The following is a 9,879-nucleotide window of genomic DNA, read 5'->3' as shown; positions in this document are numbered from 1 at the left end:
GAGTTAGGAAAGAGGCACAAAAGTTTGGGAATGAGTTGAAAGCAGCAACTAACTGCTTTTTCCCTCTCCCGTCTGCAGAAGTTCACTCCCTGTGTGAAGACCGGGTGCAGTCTCCTGAGCGGTCCCAGGCAGCGCCTGCCTCACTCCTCGGTCGCAGCAATTCCTGGAGCACCCCACCTGCTCCGAAGCTCCTCCCAGCTTCGGATTGCTGGGCGCCGGCCACACCCCCCTTGCCGCCGAGGCCCCGCCCTGCAGCACGCGCCCTGTGCCGGCGCCCCGCCCCGGCGCCCCGCCCCGCCCACATGTGACAGCCCAGCCCTCCACGCGAGTTCGGATTGGCTCTCCCTTCCGAGGGGGTGGGTTCTAGCCTACAGCACTGCCCTGCAAGGCGGCTGCAGTTTTCAAACCTCAACTGTAAGCTCCGGTCTCCGTCTTCGTTGCCGTCGCCGGGAGCCACCTCACGGGGAGGTCGGGTCACAACTGTTGGCCGTTGTCCGGAAGAATAAAAGTGGGTCCTGCCACGTTCGGAGCTATCCGGCACCTCACCGGGATAGAACTGGAGCACGCGTCCTGTCGTGGCCACCGACGTGGGGCAGAACGGGAGCCCCCTTGGAGGGGGCGGCCGCGAAGGAACCTGCTGCGGCCCGAGCGGTCAGTGTCTTCCGCCTCGCGCGTCGCGGTCCTGCGAGGATTGGCGGGTGGGCTCGGGGCTGCGACTCCAGTCCCCTGAATCTGCCCCCTTTACCCATGGAACAGAGACCCCCCCTAATGTGGGAGGGGTCCAGGGGAGGGGGGGGTCCAGGTGTTGTGGGCGGATCCAGGGTCCCCTCGGACCCCTAGCCTGGGGAAGATGGGCTCACACACCAACGCCCTTCAGGTGGCCCGACTGCTCCGAACCTCTCGCCCCGTTTCGGCTGGAGTTCTGCTTCCCGGATTCCCTCGGGTTCGGCGCCGGCGGCGACCGGTGGTCCCCCCAGTACCTTTCTCAGCCCAGCCCGAGGAGTTCGGCCCGTGTGTAGAGTGTGTGTGTGTGTGTGTGTGTGCGCGCGCGCGCTCGTGTGTCTGCGCGTGCTGTAGCCTGCCCGGCTCAGACTCTCCCCCGGGCGCGTCCCGCGGGGGCCCCCTTTGCGACCAGCTTACTTGCGTCCCTTCCACGTCGCGTCGACGTGGTCCTTCCTTCAGGTCCCTCCCGAGTTCACAGCTGTGGTGGGGGTCACGGGACGTGTTCACGTCTGGACTCATGGGCACGTCCTGTTCACAGCTGACTTTCGTCTGGAAAAAGTTTGTGCTCATCTTGTGGGGCATTTTCAGTTACTGCTTGTCAACAGTTTTTTACAGTTAGTGAATAGAGAAGTCAAATTGCAGTCGTTTCAGTGGTCTTCAGCGATCTGATTTTATTTTGACACTATGTAAACCTCAAAGGGTACAACGACCCATCCTCAAACTATACAAACAACTATTTTGACAATTACCCAGCTCTTTGTTTTAATGTACGGAAAAGCATTTCGCTTGAGTCCCCTCAGAGGGATAAGTGGAGACAAAGTTGAAAGAGACTTTATGGCAGCTGGTAGCTGACTTTAGTTCTTCCCATGTCTGGAATGGAATTAGAGGTACTTCAACATCACTTTGCCAATTGAAATTAAGAAAAACGATATTTTGAAACCACATACTGATCAAATTTCAATTATACTAGCTCCGTTTATCACATTCACTGATTGTTTTGCCAACGTAATGTTTACATCCGTGGTACCAATGATACGCAGTGATGTTTCATATGGTGTGATTCTCAAGATCTTAGATTCTCAAGCTTTTGAGAATGTGTGGGCTGAGACAGCATGGTCTACTGAGATGGCTGGGCAAGTGGCAGCATATGTAACCTGGCATTTTGAGCCCGGGAGCACCATTTTCTTAAAGGAAAAGATGATAAGTCTACTTTGGCATTGATACATCATTTTATAGTTTTATAGTTAACTGTGCAGAAATAGTTTTCAACCACTTCTAAAGTGTTTGTTTTATAAATATTAAACCACATACCCATAAAATCGTGTTTTTGAAAACTGGTCCACAGAAGCAGTGTCCTAGTTTAAAACCTCTCCTCTTCCCCTTTAATCCTCCTAAGAGCAGATGTTCAGTTTTTGTAAAATTTTCTAATATTTTAATAATTGTAGTATTAATAGCTGCTTTATTTTTCAATGCATATATTATACATTTTATAGCATTTTTCTAAATGATGGGTCTACAATCGAAGTTAAATATATTTACATGGAAATATATTCAAGTTTTAAAATAAAATTTGTGTTGTCAAGGGCCTTTCTTTTGTGAATGGACAGAATGGTTGGAGTTTCTCTTGGGCTCATTGAATAGTGAATTACAATTTGGTTAAGATAGAATCAGTTTTTAGGAAAGTTGAAACGACTAATTGATCACTATGTCAGCATATTAATAACAAAGCTGAAGAAGGTACAGGCATGTTATGGCATATTTCCAATCAAGCAATTTTATCTTAAAGCTTCCACTGACAATGTATTACATGTTAAGTAAACATTTAAACATATTTTAAAATCTTCATTTTTGAAGCTGTTTGATAATTATGAGATAATTTCTTTACTAAAATTCCCATTTTTTTCTTAGAGACCCAATTTAAAACCTAAGAATCAAGGAAATCAATTACTAACACTTTTACTTAATCTTAAAATTGTCTTACAATTGCATGTATATTATATTGAAATGCATATTTCCTGTAAAAAATTGGCAGTTAGGTAGCATAGTGCTTCTAGATGTACTAGTGTTAAAGGATTTTGATTGATTCATGGTTTTTTTTAGAATTCTTTTGTGTTCTGTGGGTATTGATTGTGTCAGAAATATTAACAGTCATTTATGTACTTGCCTTCCACTTGTGAAAACTTTAAACATTTTAGTTATTTTAGTTTTCCACAACATTGATGACAAAATTTAGTGATTTTATTTTTAAGTATTTTATATTCTATGATAGAGTATTATCAAAGGATATTTCTTTGACAATTTCAATTAACAGCTATACTTAGTAATTAAGTTACAAACATTATATAAATATGTGTGACAAATGTGGCAATTTTCAAGAACACACTTTGTTAATTTTTTCTTTGATTTATTTATCCCTTTTTCCCCAAATACATTTAACTGTGAACTTCAGTGCCCCTTAAAAAATCTAAATTAGTTTCTTTTAATATGTATATGCAACATGTGTTGATACACCCCTAAACCTTTGCAACTTCTTCAAAAGAGGACATAGTTATATTTTAAGCATTTAAAAATTTCAATCTTAACAGTGAGGTGATAGTTTCATCTTTAAGCCTAGGATCATATGCCATTATGCATTGCAATACTTACTGAATAAATATCATTTTGGTGATGGTGTAAGTAAATAGTACTTTATTTGACAACAGAAACTTAATTTTCCATCTGATGAATGACAAGCCCTGTATGTTTGATGGCCCACTTTATTTCCTTTTTTCAACATCTTTCCATCCTGGTTCACAATTATAGAGTTTAATTCTCCTTCTATAGGTAGAAGAGACAGCACCTGACCTTACTGTCACGACACAGAATGAGGCCTAGGGTCATTACCTGGGACTTTAGCCCTTGGATAGTATACACTAGACTGGTTAGACTAGAGTCAGTTACCTGGCTTCCAATTGTGATTATGTTCTTGAATTATACTTTCTATTCAATCTTAAAAAAACAAACAAACCAACAAACCTGTTAGTAAAATATGTATAAGGAATAGTGTCTTCCTTGAGATTGAAAATAATCATCATCCCTTTCCCTATATCAACTCCTTTGCCTCTAATCTATGACTACTTAAAAATGGATCCTCTGCCACACTAGCAGAAAGTTCTTCCTTTATTTTGATGGGTTCTAGATAAAGAAATCTCCAGTTCCTCTGTTTCCTTGGAAAACTTGGTAGCTAGAAATGCTGATGTAGAAAGGAAGAGATTTTTCCCTGTAATACTGTGCCTTACTTTGCTTCCTATTGCCTTTCAAATTTATTTCATAAAGATCTAGATTTATCAGTCCTTGGAAGGACAAGTATCTTAATTTCCTGATTGAGGTAGCTCTTAAAATATTGATGTTCTTAGCTGAAGTGGCTATCTATTCTGGAAAGATAGGTAAATATAAAATAAATGGTCTGTTGGTATTATATTACAATATATGACATAATTTTATCCATGTCTCCAGACTTTGTGGCTATCCTGTTTAGGACTGGTATTGTCTATTTGCAATTTGTTTATTTAAAAAATTTTTTGTTATATTTAATTTGCAGTATTCTGTCAATTTTTTCTCTATAGCGAAGTGACCCAGCTATACATTTATATACATTCTTTTTTTCACATTCTCCTCCATCATGTTCCATCACAAGTGATTAGACATAATTCTCTGTGCTACACAACAGGATCTCATTGCTTATCCATTCCTAATGCAATAGTTTGCTTCTACTTCTATTTGCAATTTAAAATAGTTCTTATTTTATTTAGCCAAATACTGAATTAAGCAGAGACTAACTACATTTGAAGCTCCAATATTATAATTTCAAGGTGGTTCTCAAATTCTGCTAAACCCCTTGAAGATATGTACCTAAAAATTCTTCTTGCTACATCTCATAATTCTTAACAATTCAGTTCATCAGACATTAAAAAAAATTCTTCCCAGGTGCCAGACATCTCACTGAGAATTTAGATGCAAAAGTAAAGCATCGCTGCCCTTTAAACACTAACATGTTACATGTTGAGGTAAAGAGGTACGTTAAGGGTCCTCCTATTTGAAGCATAAAGGAGAGGCATTTAACGCAACTTGTGGGTTTTAGGCAAAGCTTCCTGGGGGAGATGACATTCTTTGTTGAGGTAAGAAGAATGCATTAGAAGAATTAGCCATTGAAGGAAAGGTAGAGAGGATGTTCGGACAGAAAAGTATAACTCAGTTGTGGAAGCAAATTTGAGATATGAGTGTGAAAGGAAGTGAAACTTCTGTGTACCTGGTCTCAAAGGCTTTTGTATGTCACGGTCTAAGAACTTGAACTTGTAGGGAGCTAATAATGTAGGGATCAAAGAAGACAATTGAATTCTCTAGATATTTTAAATTTACTTTTATGTATTCTATTTTATAAAGTATTTTTATTTAATAACTTTGAAGTGAATATTATGATGACTGTTTTTTAAATAGAGCTATTTAGAGCTTTATAGGGGTTGTACGTCCTAGTTTTGATCATATCACATTTGCTTTCTCAAGTAAATTAAGGCCCAAGTCAAACCTAACATTTCCTTCTCTTCACTGAATTCTTATTGTAATTATTATATCTGAATTCTTATTCTAATTATTGTAATGGGAGTTAATGAAAAAAAGCTTTGGCAATAAGTTTGAGGTACCATTATTTCTAGTTGTACCATGTAATTGAAAGTTTGTTTCTTTCCTCCTTTTATTGTCCTCTTACTGTTTTTCATGCTTAATTTTGTCTATAGTTGTGTGTCTACATGCCAACACACATAAATTTACTTAAGTTCCTTGAGATTTTTTTTATTAGTATAGCCTAACAAAGTGTAAAGAAATGAATTCCAAATGGAGTGAGACAATAGTGGTAATTTAGAATCAGTTTTAGGTCTGTGAATTATGGCAGAAAACAAGAAAAGATTTGCAATTGTTTATTGAAGAAAATTTGGTGGGATATTTAGGAAGATGCAAGGAGAGACAGAGAATTGACTGATAACTTTCATGGACTCAAGGATTAAATCTTATGTGAAGGGCAACAAGATGTTTGGAGAGGGTTTGGTGGACAGAGGGGACATTCTTGCTTCTCCGTTGTGTGCAAAACTGGCCAAAGGAGAGGAAATAGAAAAATATCTAGGCTGTGACAACTATTGCAAGTACAGTAAATAGTTGGAAGATGTACTTAAGGGATGCTATATGGATGCCTAAAGCAGTTTGCAATGTAGGCATATTAGCAATAAGTAGTTAGATTAAGGTTCAATGTTCAGAAATGTGCTTTTCCTTTTTTCTGAGATATGGCTTGTATATTCAGAGCTAGAATGAAATGTATCCCAATTCAAAAAATTATTTTTGTATTTTATTTTCTTTTATTTTACTATTCTCTGGTTTGGTTTTTTAAATTTTATTGGAGTATAGTTGATTTAGTGTTGTTAGTTTCAGGTATACAGCAAGGAGAATCAGTTATACATATACATATATTTGTTCCTTTTCAAATTATTTTCCCATATAGGTCACTATAGAGCATTGAGTAAATTTCTCTGTGCTATAGAGTAGGTTCTTGTCTCATCCATTCCATATATAATAGTGTGTATAAATCAATCCCAACTTCTCACTTATCCCTCCCTTTGGTAACCATTAAGTTTGGTTTCAAAATCTTTGAGTGTGATTCTGTTTTGTTGACAAGTTCCCCTGTATAGTTCTTTATTATGTTCCACATATTAGTGATCTCATATGATAGTTGTCTTTCTCTGTACTAACATTTATCTTAAGGTTACAAATTTTTATTCATTATGTAGGATTGTAACTATGACATTAATTCAGGATTTGTAATTTTGTTTTTTCTATGCAGTATTAAACAAGGCATTAATTCTTGCTTAGTATTTACCCTAAATGCTTATGGTCTTTTCATAAGAACAAATCTGTTATTTGGATAATGAACACCATCTGCTCTAAATAAATGCAGAGAAAATGTTGAGGCTTTATAAACTTGAGCAGTAATGGCTCATGACCTTCCAGCCAGGTGAACCCTTAATGTGTAAAGAAATATGTTTTGCTCTTACAGATGGGTAAGTTTCTGCATTTAGAATCTAGTCATATATTTTACCCAAAGGCATTTATTAGTTTTTGTCTACATTGGCTTGGTATAAATAACTTAAACACAGAAAAATATAAATACTGCCATAATCTCACTAGTCAAATAGCCACTGTTAATATTTTGCCATAGTTTTCTAGTATTTCTTCTGTTTGCTTTTATATTTAACAAAATTATACAACATATGTCAAAATTAATACAACAAATATATATATTTGTCTTTTTTTTTTTGTCTTTTTAGGGCTGCACCTGCAGCATATGGAGATTCCCAGGCTAGGGCTGGAGCCAGAGCTACAACTGCTGGCCTATGCCATAGCCACAGCAACACCGAATCCAAACCATGTCTGCAACCTACAGTATAGTTCATGGCAACACCGGATCCTTAACCCACTGAATGAGGCCAGGGTTTGAACCCACATCCTCATGGATACTGAGCCATGAAGGGAATTCCTATATATTTCATGTAACAAAATTATCATACCATATGTAGTTTTATCTTCCTTTTTTTCATTTAATATTATGAGTTAAAAATTGAATGTACAATTTTAATTAGGTTATGTAATATCCTATTGTTTAGTTTTATTTAACCATTTCCCTTTTGTTGGACTTTGAGATTCATTCATCCTACAAATATTTTATTTGTTTCAGTATTATAAATCATACTTCATTAAACATGTCTTTGACTGCATCTAAAATCCATACTGACTCTTGAAACTTGAGAGTAGAAATATATCCTAGTTCTACTGCATCTAAAATCCATACTGACTCTTGAAACTTGAGAGTAGAAATATATCCTAGTTGACTGCATCTAAAATCCATACTGACTCTTGAAACTTGAGAGTAGGAATATATCCTAGTTCTACTAGATTCTTATGAATTTATCACTTTTCAGCTGATATATTACAACAGGAGATAAACATCTTAGTTTCTAGATGCTAGATGAGGTGACCGTATTAGAATCAAGAGCTTATAATCTGTCTATTTGAGTGTCTATATGTTTCCCAAGGCCTGATTTGGGACAGTGTTGGGAATGTAGCCCAATTTGTGTCTGTGATGCAGGTTTATCCCCTCTTTCTGTATATAAGTGCATAACATAAATGTGATCATAAGCATGCAAATTCATAGACTTTTAAATTTAGGAAGAACATCTAAGAGCCCAAAGATGACCTCCCACCCCCAAGAAAGGTCAAGCATGGAAACTAGTAACTGTATTGATTTTTCAGAGGACAATATGACCAATGAAGCCAAGTGCCATCCAAGCTAAGAAAGTATACAAATAGTTGATCAAAACAGAATAAAAAAAGACAGAATATAAGAATTGAGTTTAAGCTAATTTGGGGTGAGAGTTTTGTATGTAGAAATAGGGTAGAGCTATTCCACAATGGCAGAGGACTGTGGAGAGTATATTTCAGTAGAATATTAACAGTATTTATTTATCGAACTATCATAGTGTTCTTTCATCCTAGCACTGTGCTGGGGTCTTTCTATATGAGATCATCGTATTTTAATTTTTTAGTATTTAGAGCTCTAAGGGATAGATTCTATTATTTAGCCATATTTTACAGGCAGCAGAATTGAAACTTTCCTCACTAGTAATCAGAAAAATGCAAAGTAAATCATAAAATTCCATTTCACCTTCATCGTACTAGAAATAGACAAAATTAAGTCTGAATGGAGCAAGTATCAGCAAGGAAACAAGAAGCTCTCCTACCTAATGCTAGCAGGATGGGAAGAAGGAACTGACTTTAACTGTGTCTATAATGTCGTATTTATTTTTAATTTAGACAAAATATAGCAAAGTAGTAAACGGAAAAACCCAAGTGTTTGTTATATTTGTATTCTTTCCTACACATTTGAAATCTTCCTCCCTCCCTTCCTTCCTTCTTTTCTTCCTTTCATAGCTATATGAGTTGCTAGGCTGCCATAACAAAGTACTATAGATTGGATGACTTAAAGAATAGAAATTTATTTTTTTACAATTCTGGAGAGTAGAATTTTGAGATCAAGGTGTCAGCAGGGTTGGCTTCTCCTGAGGCCTTTCTCTTTGGCTAGTGAATGGCCTTCTCCCTGTGTCTTCACATGGTCTCATCTCTTAATGAGGACACCTATCCTGTTGGACTAGAGCCTACCCTAATGACCTCAGTCTTAATTTAATTACCCATTAAAGGCCTTTATTCAAATATAGTTACTTTCTGAGCTACTGAGGGGTTAGGACTTCAGCACATGCATTTTGAGAGGAGGGACGTAACTTAGCCCATAATGGTAGCGAGGTTAAATATCTCATAGCTGATACAATGGTTAAGTGGAATGCAGACCCAGATGTGATGCAGTCCAAATATTATTTTCATAATGCTGCACTGCTGCAATTGGAATACTAGAGATGTACTCCCCAAACTAGTTCATGCTTTGTTTTTCCAAAGATCAAGGGACTTAAGAGAAAAAAAAAATGTTGACTTCAGAATAAAACCAAGAAAATACAGAAACTGAAAACCTCTAATCACACTGCTTATTTTGCTACGTTATGCTGAATATAGTTGGCATTTGAATTTAGGAAGGTAAAATGAACAGAACGTGTCAAGTGTGAAATAAAGGGAGGAAAAATATGGCAGAGAAGGAACAAAAGCCTAGGGAGTTATTATAAGAGAGAGCTAGAAGAATAGTACTGGATCTTTTATTAGATAAGCATAGCAGAAAGTCAGAAATATCTTAAAATGTATAGTCTGCTATTAATATATAAAGTCAGTTAATATAAAATAGTAGTTTTAATTTTAAAACTGAATATTCATAGATATCAAATTTCCAGATAAATATGAGCTTAGATACAGATTAGAATTCTAGAATCAGGCTTTATGTTGGTCACTCACTCATCCACCAAAATTATGGAGCTCTTCATACATGGCAGACCCTATGCTAAGTTCTGCCTCTAAGATCTATGAAACAAGTCTATTTCTTATAGTCATTCATAATTTACCACCACATTTGTTTGCCATGTGAAGTTAAAATGAATAATCATTACTTTGATGTGTTATTTTATGTGAAGATATAAC

General features: G+C 37.2%; 1 protein-coding gene across 4 annotated transcripts in view; it reads left to right on the top strand.

Moving 5' to 3' along the window:
• Nucleotides 1-383: 383 nt before the first annotated feature.
• STK17B (serine/threonine kinase 17b) overlaps nt 384-9,879 on the top strand; it is a 36,649-nt gene continuing 27,153 nt past the window's right edge. For 2 of the 4 annotated variants that reach the window (XM_047773113.1, XM_047773114.1), the window contains exon 1: nt 384-651. The gene's annotated coding sequence lies outside the window, so the exon portion shown is untranslated. The remainder of the gene's footprint in view (nt 652-9,879) is intronic. The other 2 variants (XR_007134049.1, XM_047773111.1) reach the window with 1 other exon arrangement.

This window comes from Phacochoerus africanus, chromosome 3, assembly GCF_016906955.1.
Source record: "Phacochoerus africanus isolate WHEZ1 chromosome 3, ROS_Pafr_v1, whole genome shotgun sequence".
Taxonomy (NCBI): domain Eukaryota; kingdom Metazoa; phylum Chordata; class Mammalia; order Artiodactyla; family Suidae; genus Phacochoerus; species Phacochoerus africanus.
Note: the sequence above shows the minus strand (reverse complement) of the source record. Positions and strands in the feature narration are given on the sequence as shown.